Source organism: Lutjanus erythropterus, chromosome 6 (assembly GCF_056507025.1).
Source record: "Lutjanus erythropterus isolate fLutEry1 chromosome 6, fLutEry1.hap2, whole genome shotgun sequence".
In the NCBI taxonomy this organism is placed as follows: Eukaryota; Metazoa; Chordata; class Actinopteri; order Lutjaniformes; family Lutjanidae; genus Lutjanus; species Lutjanus erythropterus.
The window spans coordinates 13,663,602-13,689,815 of record NC_139322.1 but is presented as its reverse complement, the minus strand read 5'-3'; the positions used below and the strand labels follow the sequence as shown (position 1 = coordinate 13,689,815).

Sequence of the window (26,214 nt, the reverse complement as noted above, 5' to 3'; positions counted from 1 at the left end):
ATTTGCAAAAGTGGAATTTTTCATCCACTGCAATTCGTAAATGTAAGCCAGTTGTCATATTTTTTTCTGGAAAGCCAGGTAGGTCTAGAACCCAAGTCACCAGGGTGAACATCCTGTAGTTTAACTGCTTAACCACCACCACTGTTGTCTTTGTTGCTCAAAGGTATGTTAACTTATCTGTTTATAGACCGATGGACTTGTCAGATTTCTCCAAGTTCAGTACTTGTTATGGGTCATTGCTGGTGGGTTTGCACTGTAAGAGAAACGAATATCCGCCTCGTGCAGCACAGAGGGTGTGTATCTGAGTTCAGTGCAGCCTGTGACTGAGCAGCCTGCTCAACAGACTCCGGTTGTTTCTGTTATTTCCCCTCAGTCTTTTTTCTCCTCCTCCTCTCCTCACTATCATTTGTTCAATTATAGGTTGAAAGAGACATAATGTTGATTAGTGTGTAGGTATATCTCCAAAGTCATATTTCACTGGTAGGCCAAATGTCGTCTAAATGAAGATGTAATTTCAATCTATTTAATGTTTCATATAAAATGTCATAAATACAAACTATACAGGCTGTGTGCCACCAACAGGAAGCTTCCAGGACATTTTAATGGGAGAAGTTCTTCATGTAAAATAAAGAAATTGTAGTTATTGCTCTAGCCTAATGTGCATGCATATGTATTTAGGTGCAGTGGTTACAACTTCGACTATGCACCAGGACAAAGTGCAAAGAACAACAAAGATGCTCAATTGAACAGGAAGATGTGGTGGTCGAGTAGATTTACCATTTGTTTTACCCCAGCAACTGGGATTTGTGATTGACTTGTGGCAAATATTTTTTTGGCTTTCAACTGAAAAATTTCAATATAGTTTCTTAATTAGGCTCCAAAGTGATGTTAGGCTTTTATGTGCACATTATAGAGGATGAAAAATGTCATTGTTGCAGATCCTGATGCAGTATGGTCTAAATGTGAACAGTCAATCAATGTCTTTAAATAGTTTAAAAAAAACCTGATCGATTCTGATTGTCTTTTTACCAGTGACCATAGGTGTTTTTTATGTCTTTTCAAATGAAAATGCTCAGTGTATTTGACCTGCAGGTGATCAGCACAAGTGAAATAACAGGAAAACACGTCATAATCCTTACCCCACTCTTCCTCTTTGCTCCATTACAGTGAGAGTAGTTACTTACTGTAATACTGTACAAAAACACATACCACAACAGCAGCTCATCACCTTGATGGATCCTTAAGCTCGTCCGTGTATGATAGCGCCACAAGATGAAATAACATTAGTGATTAGATTTTTGTGGTAGTATGTCCAGTAGTAATGACTGGATGTTTTCATTATTTGTTTTCTGTAATAAGTATTCTGACTTCATATAATTCAGGCCTCTTGTCAGCAGGGGTCAAAGGCACGGATATGTGTTTATATGATGAATATGTTGATTGTTATCCTTGAAATACATTTCATCTTATCATCCAATACCCCACACCCCACTATTATTGTGAAAATGGTACAGTCCGAAAACCTTGCACCTACAGCGCTAAGTAAACTGACTAGCTAAGTAAAAATGCCTCATCAAAAAAAGGGTCAGTAGAGAACAAGAAAATGAATGGAGCAGAGAGGCAATGTGGAAACCATAAAAAAAAGTGTGTAGCAGGCGAAGCTGAATGTGGTAAAGGTGAGGAGCTGGCCAGAGTAGTAAATAAAACTTAAGTTAGCTTAACCTTTAAGTAACCCGAGCACATTCACTTCACTAGATTAAAAAAAAACACTGCTCCACTGCCCTAATAAGACTATAATATCTCAGTTCTGCACACAGTTTAAGCAATATTTTGATTAATGTAGCCCTCAAGAATCAATGTGAAGTATGAAGCGCACATTTATTTGTTCACCCATGATTTGATCTCATGATTTAATGCATTGCAGTAATTTCTTTAATCAATGCTTGATTTTTTTTATTTTTGGGGGGCATTTTCTGTTTTAAAAGCAAAAGAAGAATATGACTGTCATAGTCTAATTTGGAAGACCTTTTTTCTCTTTGTTTAAAAGAAACTGTCATGACCTTTTGTGCTTTATAATCTTATTGAGTACATGTACACAAAACATAGCATGGCCTGGATGGGTCTGTAAGACTGGAAGTGGAAATGATGGTCTTTAGAGACTCCACCTGTGTCACTGCAAGGCTAATGGCCAATAATCTATTTGAAAAATGATTTTGTAAATTTCGCCCCCCTTTCCATAATTCTTGATGAGAGGGAAGAAGCGACTGCCACTGTCTACCACACAAACTAAAGTTTTTTTAAGTTCACTTTAGTTTATGTTTAGAGAGATCCTTTTGACAAAAGGTGGTAGGGACGTTATCCAGAAGTAAATGTGAATGTTGACCTTTCATGGATGCTTTTGTATCTATTGACCGTTTTTTATGACTTTTTTTTTTTTTTTTACCAAGCTAGTAGTTTTCTTATGTAAATTAATAGCTTTGATTGGCACACAGGCTTGCTTTACTGGCTCTTACTTTATGAACTCACTGAATACTGAGAATACCTTTTTCACTAAATCTAATACTGTCTCCTAAACTGTAAAATTGGAATTTCATCAAAAGAAAAGTTGAACACAAGTCAGTTCAAAAGGTTTTTGATGAGAATCCCAATGCCTCTCACTAAACTGAACTTAGCTCTCTTTGAACCAAGCTTCCTTCTCCAGAAAATTGTTTTCGGACTAAAGAGGGTTGACAAGGCCATCTCAGAGTATTACCTTGCATCTGTGTGCACGGAGTTCAATACAGCCTCTTAGCTTGTATGCCAGAACTGTGTTTCATGGCTTCATAAAACCTTTCCCTGTACAAAAACAGAATAATGTGGAGGTTGGCCCATCTGTCTGGCCTTTGGAGCTACTAAATGACCTTTATTTTTTGCTGTTTTTGATTGGCAGACTGGTTTCCATATCTGCCTAGTGAGCCAGTGGACTCTAATCCTATCAAAAAGAGTATGACTCTGCATTAGTGGGCGGCTGCTCGGCCAATTTCCTCTGTGTGACATCCAGGCATTTTACCACCTCTCTCATCCCAGTCCCTCGGTCCCACAGATGAGCTCCAACACTCCTAACCACAGTCCTTTTTATTCCTGATGGGCTCTGTGACATGGTTATGATTTTTGTCCTGTTAAATGCTGTGACTGGCAGGTCTCTCTCTGTCTCTGTCTGTGTGTTTGTGGCCCAGAGTAGGTTTCAATGTCTTTCACCAGTCAGAAGTTGAAACTGGATCATTCCATAAAATCCCAAATTACTTGATTATTTTTTCAACTGATTTATTCCTGTAATATTCATACCTGGCAATTAAAGTGTGGTTTGCTGAGGTTCCGCGTCTGAAACTTGGTTAAGGCTCAAATAAGTTGGCGGAAATGGCAAGCGGTAACGTGGGGATAAGCAGCGCTGGTGCCAGACAACTATCAATAAACGGCCACATGGTTTTCAAACGTGGGCTGTGTTTTTTACATGGTGTGCATGCATGCATTCATTATGTTACAGAGCCATTGCCGTGATGAGCTGTTTAATGTTTTCCGTACAAGCTTGATTGTAGCGTCTGTGCGTAAACAATGCCACATGGGGGACTATTTATTGTGTCCTCTACTATAATATTGCAAAAATTAACTATGACAATTTCAACTCTAACATTCACCTGCATCTCAACATGTGGTTGTGTAATATCTAGATGCAACAGTTAACCTGCACTGTACATAAATGAGATTGTAATAATATATGAAATATGTACAGCTACATATTTAATTAAGCAAACATTACACAACAGGGTGTGCTTTGTGACATTATTTGCACAGCAGTTATGTGGTCAGGACCATGGCAGTTGTGCCTACATCTCAAAGCATTACTGAAGCATTAATAATGGTGTTATTAACACGTAATAACTTAATAACACTTAATAATGAGCCGAACCCTTGGGTGTAAAATTGCAATTTAAATAGAAAGATAGAATCAAAATATATTCAAAAAGTAAGCTGATTTAATTATTCTATAAATGTTACTTGTTACTACCTGCAAGAATTAGCCTAACAGGTCATAGTCTATATATGCCTGCTGTGGCTTGTGATTTATTTTCATGAATAAGAACCTGTCAAAAACATCCCCTTTCTGGGTGGAATAATATTTTTAGTATATAATAAGAATTAAAATATTTACATTATATTTTTTTTTTCACAAAAGGAAACTCTGAACAAGCAATCTGATTGGCCAACTGGATATTTAGAATCACCATGACAGGACATCATGCTTACCACTAAAAGTATTACCCCACCCAGTGAGAAGATGTTAAAGGTGATTTTTATTCTTATAAATAAATCACGAACCACAGTGGGTCTGTATAGACAGTGACCTGCTGTTAGACTATTTCTTGTAGCATTTTAAATAACATTTATAGAATACTTAATCATAATATGCTGAAGGGGGGTCATAAAAGCTCGACTTGCCCGCCAATTCCCCCTGTGACTCTGGGTCTAGGGACAAGGTACTGTAAAGAATAGGGAAAGAATGGTGGTCACGGTTTAAAAAATGCAGTTTTTCCATAGGTGTGAGGATATTCGTGCCGAAGTGAGCCACGAGCAACTGCAATTATTCAAGCCAAGCTGGTGCAGTGCGAGTGGTTTCCACAGGATATCAGGTAAAAGGCATTGTTTACCTCAACGATGTGTTGGAAATATGCTGGTTCACACACACCGCAGTACAGCCCGTCATCTGCATCTCTTCATCCACCAGCTCACCGTGGCTGTTTCTACTTGTACTGCCTCCCCTGCAATATTTAGAACAAATCCACTGAAACAGAAGAATTGCAGTTCCATTTACTTGTGATAAATATATTGCATTTCCTTTAGCTGCCTGACAATGAAAAGCCTCCTGCTGGCTCCCTGGTGAAGAGCAGCAGCGGGAGGAATTGTTCAGTTTTGTTTCTCCACTAGCTTACTGTTCACTTGGCCACATAAATGACACACTAATTCCTACAGAATAAGAGGTGGAAATTATGAATCACTTTGCTGAATAAAAGCGTTTCCTTTATTTCTAGTCACTGACTATGATCACTGTACAGGCATTGTTAGCAGTATCCATTCTATTCATTCAGTATTCAGTTAAGTACTGCATTAAGTCAGCTGGTGGCTCAAACTGTTCAGTTTAGATCAGACATATACAAGCACTTTTTTTACAAGGATAAAAGCTCAACAGACACCTTTTTGCAACATAGTTATCACGTCTGCAGCTTTAGCAGTCTTTTAGTAAGCTTTTAACCATGCAGTAAATACTGTTAATCACAGCTGAGCTGACAACGGTGCTCTCAGTTACCAGTGAGGGGAGCTCCACTGCTAAAAGCCACTGATTTGTTCAGTGACAAGACTGAGTCAGTTCACTCTGAAGGATCTTGTTTTGCATGTTCTGAACATCTCTGTAATGAATGTTGGCATGGGATGTAAATTGAGTGCTGCTCGATATGAATATTCCTTCTTTTGGAGGCTGACTGTGACAGCATTTACAATGCCAGCCACAAGTCTTCAGTGAAACAGTGCTTTTCAACACAGTCTATAATATTAATATTCCATTTTCAAAATTGCAATCTTAATTTTGTAATTGGAATTTTGTAACTTAGTTGTTTATTAGCTTTTGCAGTCACTTTAAGGATGGTTCTCTGTTGACTAAGAAAGTTCTAGGACCAATAAGCTTGTTGTGTTGTTTTAATATAGGCAACAATGTGTACCCAGGACTCCCTGGAAAGCAGCTGAGTTGATTATCCTGGTTAAATACCCCTTTAAACCAATTTGGATGAATTAAAAATGTGCATGCTTGTTACGCAAATAAAAAATCATCTTCTGTCTAGTAAACATAAGACACACTGTGATTGTGAGTTTGTATTATCTTATTTTTTTATTTCCTTTGTTTAATGTTAAGCATGAGGGTTTGTAAAGACCACTGGAAACGCAGCCCAAATAAAATTATTTCCTAACCAAAAAAAACCACACTGACTACCATGACTGAAGACTGGATAAACTTCTCATTAATATTTTGTTTCAGAGAGCTGCAGATGTTACATTTAATTTGTCCATTTTATGGTTGGTACTAAATAGAGAAAGAAAAATTAAACTGGACACAGATTGTGTTTGAAGTGCATTCCTGTATGATTGATGATTTCACATTACTATTCATCTCAGTCAGAACATGGATTTGAAAAAAAAATGTTTGAAGGACTTCTGTGTCCCTTTGTGGTGTTTTTAAGAGGGAACAACAGAGGAACAGTTTGTGCACTGTGGCTGAAGGTGAAAAGTTCACAGTGTTACTGTATAAACATGGTTTTCTCATGCTCCTGGAGTTCATGCTATATGCCTTTAATACAAGGTTTAAAAAATAACTTTTAAATAGTTCATAAGTTTCCAGGATATCTGTTTCACTGGTTAAGAATATAGTGCAATAGATGAATTAAGCTGTATTAAGTGTAGTGTCTTTTCATTATGTTAGATTGAAAATGTTTGTGCTTTAAGAAAATAGCAGGTACTGATAGAGCATTGTTCATGTTTATACCAAAGTACTGAAGTGCATGCTTTGTGATGCAGCCTAACTGTATGATTCTTCTGGTTGGGCAGGATTGCTGACAAAATGTTAACCGTACAGCAGGAGCAAAGGTTAAAAAGCCTGCACCCAATACTGGCAGACATTACTATTTTCTACAACATCCAAACTACCTCTGCTTTTATCTATTATGTCAAACTGGCTAATGTGAAAATGGTCTGTGACTTTGTGATGTTGTCTATAATTTAATGTATGTATGATTTTTCTTGTTGAGGAGTATTTCTGGCAGGATGTTAACCATCATTGTACAGTAGGAGCAAAGGTTAACAAGCCTCCAACTAATCATTGGCATAGAAACACTATTTTCTGTTCATAGTGAAACTGTCTTTTTCTTTATTCTTCCCTGCATTTCACATGTGATCAAATAATCAAGCTCTGCATTCTGACTTCACATCATAATGCCACCTAACTAATCAACTGTTATAATTAGCATGCTAGCATTTGTGTTAAAGCAAGTTCTTAAATGTAACAAATATTGCATAAAATACACAAACACCACAATCAAAAAACAGGTACATTTGAGTGTAGTTAATGTTAGCTAACTGTCAGAAAAGGCACAAGACAAACACATTTGCTCGGCAAACTAGCTAACATTAGTAGCTATCTAAGCTAGGTTAGCAACATTAGCAACCATAACATTACATAATTATAACTGGATAAATAAAACACATTTGGCTCACTTACTGAGTAGTTTGGTGTTCTCTTGCATCTGTTGTCATTTGTTTTGTCTCTCTGCTTGTCTTTGGTGACAGATTTAGGGACGTTGATCTGCCCGAATTACCTCTGCTTTTATCTGCAGCAGAGGAGAAAACAACCCATGGTGAAAGTGTGCACCCAAAAAGAAAAAATCACTGAAATAGTGGGCTAAACACAGGTGTTATCAATGATACTAATTAAGATCCCATTACATAGTGTAGCACAGTCTTTACAGTGAGCCAGCATGCATGAAAGCAGCACCCTGACTCTATTTGACCTAAATCAAACTTTTACTTTAATTAGTATGATTGATGACACCTGTGTTTAACCTACTGCTTCAAGAATGTCAAGGCTTTCTCCTAAAAAAGATTAAAATAAATATTGCATATACTGTTAAACTACACAAATATCCCAACCAAACATCAGGTGCATTTTAGTATAATTAAAGTCTAAATTTTAGAAAGAGAAATGAACACATTAGCTCGGCAAACAAGCTAACATCACTGTTAGAAGCTATCTGAGCTTAGCAGCAAGCAACCACATAAGCACAAAAGATGGCAGTGTTATTATGTTGTTTGATAAATAAAACGCATTCGGCTCACTTACTTAGTAGGAAGCTGTTCTGTTGTTTGTGTCATCATTTGTTGTTTCCCTCTGCTTATCTTTTGTGACAGATTCAGCTTTGTGTTGACCCATCCGCACCAACTCCACTGCTTTTATCTACAGCAGATGAGAAGACAACCCGTAGTGAAAGTGTGCACCAAAAGAGACCTTTTTCACAGCAGCCAATAGTAGGTAATCACAGGTGTTACTAATCACATTAATTAAAGCTTAATGCCTAAATAGAGCAGAACCTTCATTGATGTCATTAGTAACACCTGTGTTTACCTACTATTCCATGTCCAAATGGCTGCTGTGACAAAAAGGCCTGTTGTTTGGATTTGCAGTCACAGCTCGAGACCTTTTTCACGATCGGCGTTTTGACTTGACATTGGTTATGGCTCAGTTCCATTTATGTCTTCCAGTAAGCCATGCCACTGAGCCAGCAGGCACACTTCCAGGGTCCTAGAACTTGAAGACCTAAATGGAATGCGGCCATCATTAATTCAATTTATTAATTCAACCTGTGTTGTTCTGGCAGCGATGTGTCATCATAAAAAGCTCTGGTCGGCAATAATATATCCTGAAACCATACTACAAATTAATTCTTAACAGGTCAGTCCTTAGTGTTGTCAAAAAGGATGTAAGTCAAATCCAGTCTGAATATAAATAAAATGCAGATTTTTAAGTCTGCTGTGTATGAATGTGTAAGAATGGTGCTGCTGATGTACACTTTTGTCCCACAGTGCAATGTACAAAAGAAACAGATGTGTTATTCACAACTGAAAAAATATGAATTCATTTCAAATGATGGTGAGTCAGCCCCAGAACAAATGGAAAATAAAAAGGTAAGTATTAAATCTTGAGGAAAAACTATTTATTTCTCTTTGTGAGGTTTGACTGGCAGCAGCTTTTCAAAGTTGCATTTTGATTGACATCCAATGCCGCATGCTATATTGCATCATTTCCTGTTCACAGCAAAACAATCAGTGTGTTAGATGGAATGGGGACACAGCATTATTTGTTTGGGATAGGTTTTTGTGAACACTGCAAAAAAAAAAGAAAAGAAAGGCAGGTTCATGAACAGTGCCAAAGGTGTCTGAAAACTAAGTTTTTTTGCTGGAGTTTTCAAAATTCACAGACTGTCTGCCAAAGTTGTTAAGTGGTGGACATTTTTCAGCATGCCTTTGGCAGAGTTTCAAAGACACACATTACCCATTGTTAGCTTTAGCCAAACAACTTTCCTACAGTGATTATGCAAATTATACAGTGATAATGCTGAAAATTGTTAGTATTATTTAAAAACAAAACATTTTGTAACAGTTCATTAACAGGTGAACATGAATCTTTTCCAGCTCTGGTTAACGTTGAATCATTCAGCGTGCCTAGCGGCAGTCTTGCTCCAAAGTCTGGATGACATGACAGGGAATCTAAATTTAAATTTATATTTCAAGATATATTTGTCAGCTCACAGATGTTCTTGTCTGTTTGAAGCTAATGGCACTGCGGCTCTGTTGCTGAATAAATCTCATCTTTACAGTAGGCGATATACTGTAGATACCACACAAGCTCATCTTTGTATAAGAACTGCATTCACACACAGAAACCTACATTTCAGAACACATCTCTTGGGTAGCCATTTTTAAAGCAGGAACTGCCCAACACAAACACATGGACTGCAGTTATCAAAATCTGTCAGCAAGTTATAGGAGCTGGGAGCAATGGGAGCCCTTATTTCCTCTAAAAAACAGCATCTATCTGCCAAACTCCCATTGAGGCTTGCCACTGTACTGTGTACAGGGCGCTTCATTATGTCATCTCATATTACTGTATTCAAAATACTCAAATAAACTCAAGCCCAGGGAGTAGTAAACAGCCAGACAGCCTGGGTCTAATGGCAGTAAAAGAAAGTAGGGGAGACAGGCAGCATCGCTCTAAGTCGTCTGTAAGCATATTCTAAGGGGCCCAGTCATCTTGCTCTTCTGATAATGATGCTTTCATTACCCATTGGGATGCCAGGCATGTCCCATACACTAAAATCATTAGGGATCTCTCTGTGTGTGTCTCTGTGTCTCTCTATTTCTGTCTCACTCTCTCTCTCAGTGAACTGATTCGGCCGCCGTTTGGGTTTCATGTTTGTATTCCTGTCCCCACTTCACTCCGAGCCCATTAATGCAAATTATACTAAGAAAAAGAAAGAGAGTAAAAGTGCAAAGGGTAAAAAGTAAACCCGCTGAGTGTGGTACCAATCTTTATGAAAACTACTAAATTATTCTCTCTTTATGTGCCACCAGGGACCTTCTTCTGTGTCTGAATAGTCACTCAAGACACAGAGATACTCTTGTCACCCACTGGACTAGCTTGTAAAAAACTCAAAACACACCCAAAACATGACTGATATGTTTTTTGGAAAATTGGATTCTTATGGCGGACAGGGATATGATCCTATCCATTCCTTCTGGGTTATGTGGCCACTGGGGTTTCCTATTCCTGGCCCCAGCATCCTGTGGTATCTCCCATGGTTGACACAGGAGGCCAGGCCCTCAAAGGTTGATGATGGATCCAAAGATGCGTTGACAACTCTGGAACAATGACCCAAGCACAGATCAGGGAAATTCTGGGCTTGGAGCAATACAGAATACTATTGTTTGATTTCCCATCTTTGATGGAGACACAGTGGAAAGAAAATGCAGCTGGATATCCCCAGTGGCATAGCAGTGGCATGGAGCCTTATGATATTCAGACATCACAAAGCCAGCTGCAAAGTGGTCAGCTGAACAATGTGGAGCAGTGGGTCCCACGGCCTCTGAAATTCACATGGCAAGTGGATAAAAATGGTCAGGGGAAAGTGGCATTGTGCCATTCAAATTGATTCATATTTTAAATGAGTCCAGCAAATCCTGAGGTGTGTTTTAGAGCCCTACTTTGATAACTTGATAGCTTAATATAATGTGAGATACTATATATGTGGAATAGCAATTTTAAGCTACATAATTTGATCACATTATTTTACAGTACACTAATAAGACATAACAAGCTGTACTTTGTATTAGACAAAATTAGACAAAAAGAAGAAATATGTTCTCTCAGTTGTAATGTGTCCCATATTACCCTCAAATAAAGTCTAGTAAGGGTCTACTGGTGTTTGTTTACTCATTAATTAAGAACACATTGTTTATAATTTTAGTCTAATTTTGTCCAGCTATTATTAGACATGATTAGAGTTTAATTAGGAACACATTACAACAGAACTGTACTGTAAACTAAAGTGCATTATTTCCCACTGTTAGACTCTTATTTGACTTCATCAGAGGGTAATTAAGAACACATTACAACAGAACTGTACTGTAAACTAAAGTTTATTATGTTCCCCAAGTTTACAGAGCAAATCTGTTGTAATATGTCCCTAATTATGCTCTAATATTGTCTAATAATAGTTAGACAAAAACTAGAAACAATGTGATCTTTATTAATGAGCAAACAAACACCGGTATACCCTAACTAGACCCTTAATAGACTTTCTTAGAGGATATTAGTGACACATCACAAGCAAACTGAACTGTAAACTAAAATGTAGTATATCTCATAGTTAGACCATTATTAGACTTTCTTAGATGGTTATTAGCGACACATTACAACAGAACTGTAAACCAAAGTGAAATCACATATGTGCAACTTGAGACACACATTCTTTGGCCGGTCCCATACAACTGGCAGAGTAGCAGTGACCAAATCATGATATTACAATAAGTCAGTAAAGTGAGGCTCATTATTTTTACATCTACACCGTCTGAAATCCCTTCACTACCACTGCATCAGACTGAAGGGATGAGACATCTGATATGAATAGTATTTCATTATCTACCATAGTTTAGCACTGGCTTTCATGTGCAGCTGTCAATCACATTTCTACCTTTAGCAGAGCGGGACTGTGAGAGCAGACCGACCCACCACCTGCAAATCATCTTCCATTCTCTTTCATTAACAAAAGCTCCATCATACGTTGCTGCCAGTGGGTGCGCATGGAAACATGTCCAGGTGCTTTCATGTGCAGCAGGTACGATGCATGTGCTATTGCCTATGAATGGACAAATATGAGAGGGCTGTGAGAGGAGAGGTGCTAAAATGATTCCTAGGCAGGGAGAATTTTTAGCAGCTATGGGAGGCACTCAGTGGAGATGCCCCTAAGGCTGATAGGACGCTTTGATCAGAGATGGAGGGACACGCCTGTTAAAAATCAGCAGCCGCCCGTTCCCCCTCTATCTCTTTGTATTCCTCTCTTTCTCTATCCCTCTTTCTCCCTCTCTGTTGCTCTGTCTATCCCCTCTCTTTATATCCCTCCCTCCCTCATTTGCCCTACCTTCTCTCTACTTCTCCTGTCTCCTCTCCTCCATCACCTCCATCTCTCTCTCTCTCTCTCTCTCTCTCTCATGCAAACATATACATACCGGGGGGTCAGAGCAGCCGTCTTGTTTCCACCATGCTCCAGCTCATTCCAGCTCCCCAGGTGGTTGCTTAGTCATGCCCACAGGAGAATGTAGCACCGGACAGATGGCCCATAGCGCTCTGTGACACCCCATCATATCCATAAGACAGGCAGCATTAATAAGCACACAGCACACACACACGGGCATGCACATGCATATGATTTCCTGCAATATACATAAACTAATAAAGCATACAAATCCAATCCAGGTTCAATAAATGCACAAAGCCAAATACAAACACGCAGCTGCAGCAATAAGCTGATTGCACCCAGATATCTGTACTATTCAATATGATATTTCAATTGCTTTGATTTTATAGCAGCACACGTATTTCTGAAAACACTTTCCCAGTGATTTGGTTTAGTGGTTCACTTTATGTCTTTTCCAGGGTTGGTGCAGTGTGGGGATTCTCTGACACTGAGCAACAGTAGTGAGTAAATTATTCCATTCAATTATCTGAGCATTTGCTCAATATAAATACCATCTGGGTGCTTGAAATAGATTAGTTTAAGGCCATACTAAATTATTAAACTATTCCCAGTGAACGAGTCCCCATTCCCCTTTAAATGAGGCAGACTTATGGGGTTCATACCAAGCCTCTGGTCGTCTGACGCACTCGGCACTTAAATCGCGTCTGCCTGGAACGCTGCGACAGGATTCCCAACAGGAACATGAAAACAGGGTCCACCGCCACTTGACCCTCACTTCTTTCTACTGCCCAAACAGTTTTCCCAGACTAAAAGGCCTGGCCTAACTAGCATGAGGTTAGAAATAGAGAAAAGTATGCTAACTCTAACTTAGGACAGAGTGGGGTTGCACTTCATTTTACAGTACACTAATAACAAGCTATACTTTATCTCAAATCAGATAAAAACTAGAAATAATATGTAATTTATTAGACAGTACTAAATCCTTTGTTAGACCATTATTGGGGTAATTTGGGACACATTACAGTTATGTGATTTCACTGAAGTCAGCAGTACAGTTCTGTTATAATGTGTCCCTATAATTACACTGTTTAATAAGGGTCTAATAAAGGGTCTTATACTGTCTAATGAAGGATAGAATTTGTTTCTACTTTTTGGCTAATTTGATTGAAAGTTTGGCTTGTTGTGCCTTATTAGTGTACTGCAAAATAAAGTGCAACCTGGAGTGGGACAAGATATTGGCTCGCTGATTTTGGTATATTACTCAAGACCATAATGTATTTGGCAGGCAGAGTTCTCCACCACATGGGTTCATACTTTAACATGACCTCAATCACTCTCTTTCTCTCTCACACATGGATTCAGCTCTGTCAGACAACAGACCTACAGCAAAGTATTTCTCATTTATTTGGCACAGTCCCGCCAGAGGTCCAAATCAAAATGTGAACATATGGCTGCACTGCAATGTGCAGACACTACTATCCTCTAAATCGCCTTGGCTCAGTGCTTCAGGGGCTTGAACGCCTCAACAGAGCACCAACCAACACACATACACTACACTCGACATTCCAAAAGCTTTCAGCTCTGTGTTAGAGGAGTTTTAACCATCTTATGACCTGTGAAACATGAATACAATGACCTTGCCACAGACTTTTTTTTTTTTTACCTAACCCTAACCCTTTCACCATATTTCTTAGACAGCTAAATTAGCACGAGACTTCATGCAAGAGGGCAGGGAGAGAATTTAGTATCTCAAAGGAAACACTCAAAGATAGAATTCAAAAGAAGAGGATTTTGTGTCTAAATATATACAATTTTCAAGTGAACTCGATGTTAATTTGGTTGTACTTGGGACAACATGTTCAATAAACCTAAGATACCAAGTTGAACCAACAGCTGTTCAGTCACACTGACAAACATAACAAACAAATTTAATTTCCATCTGCATTTTCTCAGTTAGAAACATCAGTTCTTCATTTCACACAAAGAGGTGACAGCCTCAGCTGCACCTGCTCGAGCTTCTTGCTTTCAGCATTGGCACAGTGACAATATGTGAAACTGCTCCCAGAGAATTTCTGAAAGGCAGATGCTACTTGCACCTGTCCTGGAATAGCCAATGTAGCTATTTACACCCAGTTGTACATAGCATGACAGAAACCCAGGTGTGTAAATAGCCTCAATGGCTATTTAATGGCTATTATTATACATTACATTATACAATATATTATACATTTTAAGTGTTACGGGGGTAAGATGTGAATTCAATACCAACGTTCATAATGGTCTGAAGTGATGTCATTACTGTGAACATAACCAACTGTGACTTACTGTATCTTAAAATGTAGCAGACACATAACAAGTTTTCATCGTATATGTTTCCTCAAGCTATAAAAAAAGAAAGTTCCCAGGAGAGTTTTAACTCTCAAACAACGTATGCTTGGAAGTTGATTTATAGGGATAATGTTTATATGAGTCTTTTTAGGAAAATGTTGTATAATATGGTTTTAAGTTTGATAAACTTGAATAAATAAAAACTTGTATATTTAGGTTAAGTTAATTAGAAAGGATTACTAGATTCCACTGAATTACTATGATTTTTGTACACTTATAATTAGATAACACATCGCTGTCCTGTGTCTGCTCACTACACTATTAAGAAACCAACATGGTCATTGTTAGTGACACTTGCCCTCTCTCCTTTTGTCAGTCCAAGATTGTACAACTTGCCTGCACTTACATGTGGGATTTTCAACCAGATACTTTGACTTACACTGACTTACTTTGACTTAGAGATAAAATGTGTGTTTGTATTCTGTTGGGGATTTTATTAATCAATATCAAACCCACCTACTTCACTGCAAGTACACTGGCAAAAGCAAAGCTTTTCTTTACAGCACACAAATAAGATCTTGGTGATAAGTGTCTCCCTGGTGTGGCTTGGATAGCGGCTGGGGCTTAGATCAAGATATTATATCAAGAGATGTATGCTGAGAGATGCTTTTTCAAAGATGGAATCTCACCGGCAAAGGCACTTAATCTTTTCAAATCAATTATGTGCAAGTGCCAAATTTATTCAGTCGCCACAATAGTTTGTTCTGCATGTTTTCAATAAAGACAGCTGCATAAATTATTAAATAAATAAATCAAAGCCCTCTCTTTTTTCAAGTATGCAAGCACATGATACAAATAGTTAGCTGGTACCTTGAGCGAGCATTCAGATGCTTTATGCACTCTGCTTTACAAAAAGCTTGTCAGTAGGTGCAGTCTCTTCACTGCACTTTTTTTCACAGATCATGGGGCTCAGGTGTCCCTAAGCAAGGCCTCCTCACAATAAGATCCTTCATTCATCACATCCACCTAGCATAGAAATGAAACACAAAAACAAAGCACTGTTACCAGCATTTTGGAAAGCAGGCCTGAGACACTCCATCAAACAGCACATCATCAAAACGCACTTTGAAAGAAAAATAACTTCCTCTATCTTACCGCAGATCGTGAGAGCCATTTTTCAAAGACCAACTATAATGGAAATTATGAAAAGGCAATTTCACCCTTGGGTAGAATTGGGGCGACCGAGTGCAATGCTGGCATTGTGCTTTATAATGTTGGGTTGTAAACACTGAGATACAGGCCTGCAAGTTGTTGACACATCTCCTCGGTGCATTGTAATGTTAGCCATAGCACCAAACAGTCCACAGCTCAGAGAACAGAATAAAACTCCTTTGGTTTGTGAGATGACAGAAGTGTTAGGTTCACTCTATCTTTGACCTGCAACTCCTTATCTTCACTACTTTTAAACCAAGTGAGGCCTACTTTCTTTTAAATCAAGTGAGACCTGTTTTCTTTTAAACCAAGTGAGACCTTTTTTTTTTTGTCTGTGCTATTCTATTATACACAAAGCAGTGAAGACAAGGCATTGCATTATATGGTTTGAAAGGATGTCTTGACTCAGCTCAGTTACTGCTGGAATTAGGTGAAACAAAAGTTTAGAATTTGTGGCACTTGCACACCATTGTTGTTTCTGTTTTGATCCCAAATGGTCTGCTGTATTATTTGCTGGAATTCAGTGTTTGTATATTGTGTTTGTAGAAAATACCTTGCAACTCAGAAACTGATATTTCCAGAACAAATATGAAAAGACTTTTAAATTTAGTGCACTGGATTCTGGGAGCAAAATACAGCACCTCCTTAAATGCAATACACATACACCTTTTGGACATTTTAGAAATCTGATCTTAAATCCTTGCATAGAATTGTTGTATTTTATTTTATTGTAATCATTTAAAATTATAACAGCCACTAGGGGTCTCTCTCACATTAGAGCAAAAACAAAAAGACGTAGTTTGATGACATCATGAAGTACTGTGGGATCATGGGAGTTGTTAACTTCATTATTGAACAGCCATCGTAGCTGACGAAAATCTGTCACGATTCAGGCAGAAATCCTGCTCCTGGATGAGGTAAAACTAAAGTCTTATTCACATTACTTTTATTCACGTACAGCGACTTCCTTCCTTATTTACTCTCTTCTTTGCTTATTCAAACCATCCTGTGTTTTCCTGGAAGAAACAGCAACTATCAGCTGGCAGAAAACACACTGTTACCTTAAATAAATTATGGATTTCTCTGGTTTGAACACTGTTGAAAACATTTGGGATAATATACACCAACTCAACAAAATACATAACAGTTGTCAAGCAATTTTAGACATTTTAATGCAGAAATTTAAACATTATAGCTTTAACTATCTTATTTGCAAGTTTAAGGGCTTCCTTAATTGCATTTTGACATTTAATTCATCCTAACCTGTCTATCAAATTCTCGTCTAAACTTGGTATTGTCTTTTCTCTATTAGCATATCCCTTTGTTGTTACTGTTGTTGTTTGCTTCTGTAATTGACTCAGTGTCATTGCAAATGAGGATCATCCCAAATTCCATCAAGTATAAATAAAGGTTGAATGAATGAATGAATGAATGAATGAAAATGTGTTTGGCCATAACTATTGTAGGCCATTGTGACATCCTGAGAGGATGTGAGAGCAACTTCTATTTGAGAGTATGAAGTTAAAAAGCAGTAGCACAAATAATTTTCATAAAATAAGGTAGAACCCTGAACGCATCACAGATTCAGTGAGCACAATTACACAGCACCACTTTACAAACTCCAAAGTGAATAAATAAATGAATGCATGTCAGCAGCAGAACTGGCTGAATAAAGACAGGTTTTTTTTTTTTTTCCTACACCAGCACTGTGTGTTTTGAACTTAATGGTTGTGCATTTAAAAAGCTTTTAAGTTTAAAAAAAGACCTTGATGTACTTCAATTACAAAGTTTGGGCAAAGGGAAGAATGGGTGGCTACGAGTGGGCTTGTGTTTAAAATGCTCAGTGGAACAGGTCATTTGAGCAGCCCTCTGTTGTGATGTTCACACCTAAAGACGATCTGATGATTCTTTAATGGCTCCTGAACTGCTCTATGGGTGTTAGAGACTTTGGCTTTTATTTAAATGGGATTTGGGATCTGCTGAGACGAACTCAGTACAATATCTGTGAATAGTCTGTGCTCTGTGGGGCTCAAAGCATCACGAAATACTATTCTGAAGAGATAATGTGATTTGATGATAGTATAATGCATGTTTTCATTTTATTTATTGATTTATTTAAATAATAATAAATGCATTGTACCAGATATAGCATATGCTAATTAGTCTGTAGTTGGACTGTGTATAAAATATACATACACTGTATAAAAATGCAAAAAAATAAGTTAATGTAGCACAAATAAATACACCTGTAGGGCAGACCCATCTACACGGCATTAGCAAACCTTATTGACAACATGACATGTCTTGTCTTTCAACCATTTTTTTTAGCATTAGTTTTAAAACAGATATGTTCTCTGATATTTGTAGGGATAGTATTCCTCTGCTTTGTTTCTGTAAATGAAAAAGCAGTTTGTTGAGCAATGTTTTCTATTACAGTCTTATTTCACCATGAGCCGTTAGAATAAATTGTTTAAGCGGAGCTAAACCATGCAGTATTTTATATGTTTTGTATGCAGACTTTGTATTTCAGTGGAAAAGTTGAAAGGATTTTTTAGATTTAGTCCTTTACTTAAAGCCAAGAGGCATCAAAAATGCTGGATTCAACATGTTTCAGCTGCTCACATAGGTGGAAATTAACTCTCTGTAATATAAATATATTAAATAATACATAGCTTGACAAGCTACACATTGTTTAAATCTTGATATCAAAGTTAATTCAGTGTATTTGTGGTCTATATAGTGAATTTTCCTGGCTGATTGAAACTTGGGCAGTAACATCACAGCATGTGTCTAATTTCATTTGCCCAGCTTTCCAACTCTGACTTAACGTGCTTCAACTTGCTGCTTTTATCCCCGAATCTCCTGCTGGGGCTGTTGGATTTGTTTATCAGCTGAGCCATCAAAGTCTTGGCTGTAGCGAGACTGGTGTAGCATTTATGTCAATCCCTGTTCCATGGTAGGAATATACAGTAGAAGTATTAGAGAGGTATTTTACAAAATCTCTTCAAATGGGAAAAGAAAACCCACTAACATGCCGAAATTTATGCTACCAAATGTGCTTATGGGCAATTTATTGACTCCAGACTCTGGATGTCTTCAGTGGAAACCAGAGCAAACCTATGCAAACACAGAGAGAAAATACAATATTCATTTAAAGTTCAATGCAGGATGTCGATAAGAAGGTTGAAGCTGTTCTTCCTGCACTGTGATCTCAGTTCAATTTGAAGTTATGGTTAACCGTAAATATAATCTCTTTATTGACCAGTGCTAACAACTTTTTCTCAGTTTTTTGTCAGTCAACAGAACTACTTATTCATTCTCCTGCAATTGAGAGGCATTATGGTCTGTAATGGAAACTAAAAGTATAAAAAATTAGGAAATCATAAACCAGATAATTAAGAGTGTAACCAAGAGGCATTTAACAAATCACAAAGACTGACATTAATGCTGACAACCGCTGTGCAGTATGCAATGCACAAAAATATGTATGAGATCAAAATTTTAAAACTGGTTTATTCAGATTCTGGAAGTCTTATTTTCACCCGGCAAAAACTTGGATTACAGTTTTTTGCGGCATTGCCACCTTGAGGTGAGAATGTGCTGTCTCCTCACTAACCTTTGGCTGATAACACACTAGTCGGGAATTAAGGAGAAACTTCGCCTCAGCCCTGGCTTGGATTTGATATATCCCACATAAGCCCCCACTGCTCATATCTGTGTGCATGCACGTATGTAGGAATGTATTTACACATATTGCAGATCCATTCCTATGAATTATGCATGTGGTTGTGCAGTTTTAGGGCACTGCCACTGATGCTGCACTTTGCTGGTTAGGTAAAGAGACGTTAAGCATCTGGACCTGGCTGGTTTTCCTCTCAACTCTGCCCTCCACCTCTTCACTTGAATATTGGAATCATATATTTTGTATTGCACCGCAGGATGCTGTGCATAAGAAAAAGTCTCATAAACTTGGCTGAGCTATTATGGTTACATAAGAAATCTGCACACAGGTTTACTATCTGTTTCAGCTTTGATGAGCAAATCAGATGAACTTGAACTCCTTTTCCTTTAGGAACTTTATTAATCCTTAAGGATGTTCTTGTGCCAAGGACTGCTCCAAAATTACAGTAAAGTAAGAATAAAAATTGTGGCTAAAGTTAAGGGGGTGGGGTATACGTCACTCCTGACAACTGAACTCTCCTGAGTGCAATGGTGCCTTCCACAATAGTCTTTATAGGTTTGGTCAAGTTATGTGAATCCATTTAGAAGTTATGTGCCTTTTTTTTAATAGGCCACTCCCATTGCCATCCCCTCTTTTTGCCAGTTGGTATGAACAGTTACTCCGCTGTCCTTTGACTTATGACCTTTTCTCAAAATCTTGCGCAAGTCTGTGAATCCATTTGGAAGCTGTGCACCTTTTTGTGACAGGACACTCCCATTAAGATAATAAATGCATCAACTGGCAAACGTGTTCCAACAACATGTCAGCAATATTTATATAAACTAAAGGCTTAAAACTTTGAGGGGTTACAGTCTAAGTTCAAGGAAATCAATTTTCCTTCATTGCAATGCAAAAATGTGCAGCAAAGACCTGTAAAATCTGCTGTTCCTCCACAACAAAAGAGCTGTGTAAAAATGATGTATATAGTTTTTGAGTTGCTTAAAACAACGTGTCTCTACACGCAGACACACAAACTGAGATGGCACCATGATGTATTTGGCGATGGTGGTGGGGCATAAAATGAATTTATGGAAACTGTAGAAATTCTCGCATGATCAGCTGCTTAGCTCAGTTTTGTTGTCACTGATGTTTGTAGTGTGAAAGCAGACAGGCCAGGTGTGCATGAGGTCAACACTATGTCTCTTTGTTGTGCTTGTGCTGTGATTAACCTGTCTGGCACCTGTAACTCCGGCTGCACTCGGGTCAGTGACACTGTTGGCAGGGATTGTTAACCCAGCTGGTGTCTGTGACTCCAGCTACTTAATGTCTGAACTTGGATCGGTTAGACTTATTAGTGCATGGCAGCCCACCTGGGAAGTTGAACTTAGGTCAGTTGGACAGTTAATAGCAGACTAAGACCCATTTCCCTCTGTGTGCTGTCATGTAGCCCTGACGGTTAGCTTGACCTCATACAGTGAGCTCTATGTGGAGACAGCCTGGACTTCTTAGTGTTTAATACAGACAGCACTTTTTTGAGACCAGGAGACAGTCTGGACTCCTGTTGAACTTGCACTGCAGCGTACTGCAGTGGTAAATATAAAAAGCATTCTTGATGATTTCAGTGCCTATTTTGTATCCATTCATGGCTCAAACCAATGCACCAGGATACATTTATATATATATATATATATATATAGATATAGATATGCATATAAATACATACATACATATGTATAAAATAAAATATTACTGTCTTAAAAAACTGCAGCTAACCCCCTTTAAAATTACGTTTACCTTTACTTGTTTCCTCAGTATTTTCTGTTTGCCCTTAACCTAAACCTGAGCCTAAACAAGTGTCTTTTAGCCTAAACCTATCCAAGTACTTTTTTAAAATCTAAACCTAACCAAACTGTGACCTGTTCACAGCGTTAATCACATGTCAAAAACGTATTTCTGACTGCATATTCTGGGTATCTGCCTCAGCATCAGGCGCCAGGAGGCGGTGACATTTTGTTGGTATGTGATGAGTTGGGATGAAAACGTGTTGGTTGCGACTACCTTAGCCAGTAAAACTGTTGTGACTGATGATAAAAAAGAACTGTGTAATAATCTGATTCTGTATTCCTTGTGTGGTAAATGAAATGGATAAAATTGAAACGGTAAGAAAATTAAAAAAAAATATATCAACTGATAAAAATTCTCTTGACACTGTAATTATTAAAGAAGCCGCTGATTCTGTAACACCACTAATCTAAGTATATACAGCATGTAATCAGTTATTTAAAGAGGAGTTTTTCCTATTAATATGAAATTACATGGACAACTACAGACTGCTTCCTCAATTTTCTTTCTTTTTTTTTAAATTCAAGTTTTTATTGGTTTTTGAAAGGCTTGGTACATGGTATACATATATTATTTTATCCATATACCTTTAAAACAACTGTATATTCAATAGTCATACTACAAAAAAGAGATATACATGTTATTAATAAGGCTGGTTACTATGATCAAACTAATCCACTGTTTATAAAATCCCATGTTATAACATTTATTGAATTGGTATATTATAATGTAATGCAAATAATATTCAGAGCTAAATCAATGTCACTCCCAGACTGAGCACAAAGGTTATTTCAATACCAGAGTGCAAATATGATTTGCACTGATTTGATGTTCGTAAGTTTACCGAACAAAAAGCTAAAAAAGAAATTAACGATGTATAAATTTCCTCTCGTTGGGGTTAAATTGTGGAACAACGCTAAAATAAATGTGATAACATGTGACACGCTTTTGGTTTTGGTTCAGGAATCTATTTTTGAGGGTTACAAGTGTGCATGATTTTTTTTTCTTTATTATTTTTATTTCTGGAGGGTAGGTTAAAGTGATAAGAATGTAGGACAGACATGTATAAGCATGTTCCATGTGCCTGTGCCTTTTCAGTCACTACTCAGTACTATTTGACTATGGTTATATGGTCTATATTGTTAAGATTTATTGCACACTATACTGTATAATGTATTCTGTTCATATTTACTGTATTGTGAATAATGACTGAATATAAACAGTATTACTGTACACAGACTGTAATATCTAACTGTGCAAGTGTATAGATCTGTGGAGAGAGATGTCTCCTGGTAAGGTGAGTGAATGTAAAGGTGCAGTAAAAAATATATGAACTGTATGTGCATGTGTTTGTGTTAGATACATACATAAATTCAAGGTCTTATTAAATTATTCTTTCTGTAGAAGAATCCACGCCTTCCTCTGGAGTTTACTCTAACTTCTTTTAATGATAAGGGCATGAATGTTAAGTAGCAAATCAAATATAGCACTGATATTTGCTTATTGCTTTTTAATATGTTGCTACCTCATGAATAAAACACGAGTCACCCATAGAATAATGTTGCTTCATAATGATATCTTTATGTATTCATGCACATTATTGAACAAACTACATTAAAGCGGTGCGCTACAAGGACACATGGTGTTACAGATACAAAGCACAACTCATACTGTGGCATCTGCCCGCAGTGGTTGTGTAACTTTGCTGTGAAGACACAGTCTAACAGATCATGTCTTGTGTTTATAAATGAAAGGAGGCCTTTTACTGACTGGCTTGTTTATGACCTACCTAATCGTTATTTGACACTTAAATCTCCATCATATCACTCTGCTAATATCTCCTAAGAGCACAGGATATGAAAGGATTGCCAATGCCTCTGATCTAACTGAAAATCACACACACACACAAAGAATAACTACGGGTAGTTTTCAGCTCACTGGTTCGTATTTCCACTCCATGAGGCTGAAACGTACCAACGTCAAACTAGGCACCACTGTCTCCAGCAGACAGTCATCTGTGCACCTCTGTAACTGGTGGGGCAGCACAAAATGGTGCAGAACTCATGAAACAAAGAGGCTGATGAAGAAAATGGAACACAGTAAAGCTCCGGTTCCAGTCTGCTATAACAATTTGATAAGGGGAGAACGGAGAAAGTCCGGCCAGTAGATAAAATAGCTAAACATAAGTAATCATGTGATGACAAATTATTTTGATTAATATTTTCAGCTTTTTTGTGACATATGCAACAAGACAAAGTACAATTATAGAGTCTGATTCAGTCTCTGTCTTTAACCTATGTATTAAGAGCAGTGGGCAGCCGCTGTGCAGCATCCAGGGACCATCTCCCGTTCTAAGGCAGCACCTTAGTCAGGGGTACCGACTGGAGAACTGACCTGCCAGACATGTTTCTGATGGTGGGGGAAACCAGAGCACCCTGGGGAAACCCAACAATCACAGGGAGAACAGGCAAAGTCCACATTATATATGAATATAAAATAAGAAATGGATAAAAATAATATATAAATTAATACAAATATAAATTAATTTACTTACATAAATAAAGGACATATTTTCCACATTACTCAATCCATCTTAGACACAAGCACATTAGCAGAGTGATAAGCCACAGCCAAAGATTGTATCTTGATTGAAAGGCAAATTGTTAGATGTTAATTTAAGTCTCTCTTATCTACAAAACAATCTTATGAATGTAGAATAATTGTGGATCTGAGCACCTGTGTGAAACAGTTTTGTTAAAATGGAAATGAAAATATGCTAGTGATGTTGCAAGTTTGGGCAAATTTACGCCCAAAAGTTTACATTGGCTACATATGTACAGAATAACCTGTGGATTTGAGTATTATATTCTGATATTCTACAAGCAGACTGCGACAGGCAATGCAGAGTCCTTAAGTATAACAGCTGTTTTATACATCAGTCTAATCTTTTGCTAAACCAAAATCAGTGTGCTGCCAACTGAGATCTAAATCCAAAGAATATGCACTGCACATGTCGTGATACTCGTGAGTTTTTTTAATAGATTCTGCAGAAATGTCATGTGTTTTGTATGTTTAATCCATGTTTAGTCTGCTTAATCTGTGAGTAATCTTTTGAGCCGTGAGAAAGGACCACAAGACAGAATGACACTGAAGAGGTCTATAAACAAACAGGTAAAAGAGAAGTTCCCAAAACGGGTTATGTCAGACTAGCAAAGGCTCATCAGATATTTGATGATAACACAGAGTCAAAGCTTGTCAGCCTTATCAAGAAACTTGCAGACCAGTTTCATGCACTAACTCCCTTAAAATGCAGAGAACCTGCATTGAGTTATCAAGCAAGAATGGCATTTCTGTTCCTGAAAACTGGACTGAGCATTCAAGTTGTTGGGCAAGTTGTACCATACAACTTCTTTTGATAAGTCATTGTTTTAAAATCATAATATTCAGATAACTTGTTTTAAAGCTATAATATGCAAAATTTCCACATTAAAATGTCTAAAAATACTACAGTGGAGATGTTGTATACACCAGAGAGTGAGGAAAGAATTTGGCAAATGTGACCAAATGTAACATTTATAAAAATTCAATACATTATCTTGTCCATGAACATGATTTCTCCCTATGTCAAGAAAAGATAAGCGAAGACAACAACTTTAATGATCTTATGCCACTTACTTCATGATGTAATCAATCTATGTAACTGTAGCAGGGCTCTACTTCAACTTCTTCAAAAAGGGGAAAACACAGGCGTAGTCGGGAAGATATTATGATGGTATGAAGGTGGAAACAGTGATATTTACAAAAAAATGAAAAAGATGGAAAACAGGCAAAAAAAAAAGGAAAAAGAGTATTTCTTACAAAATTCCAAAATGTCACAAAAAGAGTTCTTCAATAACTCAACACATTCTGAAGGTCAAGATGTTACCTTCTCTGTAACCAGGACAAGACTGACTCATCCGGGGCCAAAGCAGCCCCCTTTAAACCAGCTGCCCCTCCCACTAGGCTTGATATTCACATAAAAACCCACAATCAGCACGTTTTCTAACCAGATGCACCATTTACTTCCTAAACTCCAAATATATAGAGAGCAAAAATATTGTGTATTTTTTCTAAATGTTTCCCTTTAACCATCTCAAGTCATTTACAACAAAAGTTAACTTTACAAAAGGTAACCGTAATACTACAGGTCACATGATCATGAAAACGCGCGAGAACCGACTATTTAAGCAGGCAACAGGTGACGGCCCAGTTTGGCCAACCAAACTCAGACGGCGGGAGACAGCAGGATGAAGACGCAACCCACGTCCACGCGGTAAGCGATGCAGTGACTGTGTGAATGTAAGCCTGAACAGAGGTGTGCATCCTTGGCCGCGCTACGGAAACGGAGGAGGGAAAGAGGGAAAACCGTGAATTTTCTTAATTACTTGGTGACAACGGGGGGGGGGGGGGGAAGTGAGCAGGAACTATGAATGATTGTGTGTGTGCGCATGCGCGCGCGTGTGTGCGTGCGCTGCGCAGTCAGTGAAAGAGACGCTCTATCACAGTAACTTATTTTTTTTAACATGAGCCAGAACACTTGTGGGTGAATTTGCATATTGTGTGTTTAATTTCCATGGTTACACAACAACCAGGGTTGTACATTGCAACTATCATTTGAAACAAATATAGCTGTGTGCTTATTTTCCAGTAAAATAATCAAATGTAGAAAGTGACTCATATTACCCAGTTTGTTCCCCACTTATATGGCATGTTTGGGCATTGCATGTTTCAGTGTCACCTCTAAAATACTGCTGCAGAAGCCTCAGTACATTCGGCTGAGAGTGCCGTAATAAATCACAAGAC

General features: G+C 37.8%; 1 protein-coding gene across 1 annotated transcript in view; it reads right to left on the bottom strand.

Moving 5' to 3' along the window:
* LOC146324996 (cadherin-4-like) overlaps positions 1-4,799 on the bottom strand; it is a 311,937-nt gene extending 307,138 nt beyond the window's left edge. Inside the window, exon 1 of the mRNA XM_084720702.1 lies at positions 4,686-4,799. The gene's annotated coding sequence lies outside the window, so the exon portion shown is untranslated. The remainder of the gene's footprint in view (positions 1-4,685) is intronic.
* Positions 4,800-26,214: the final 21,415 nt, after the last annotated feature.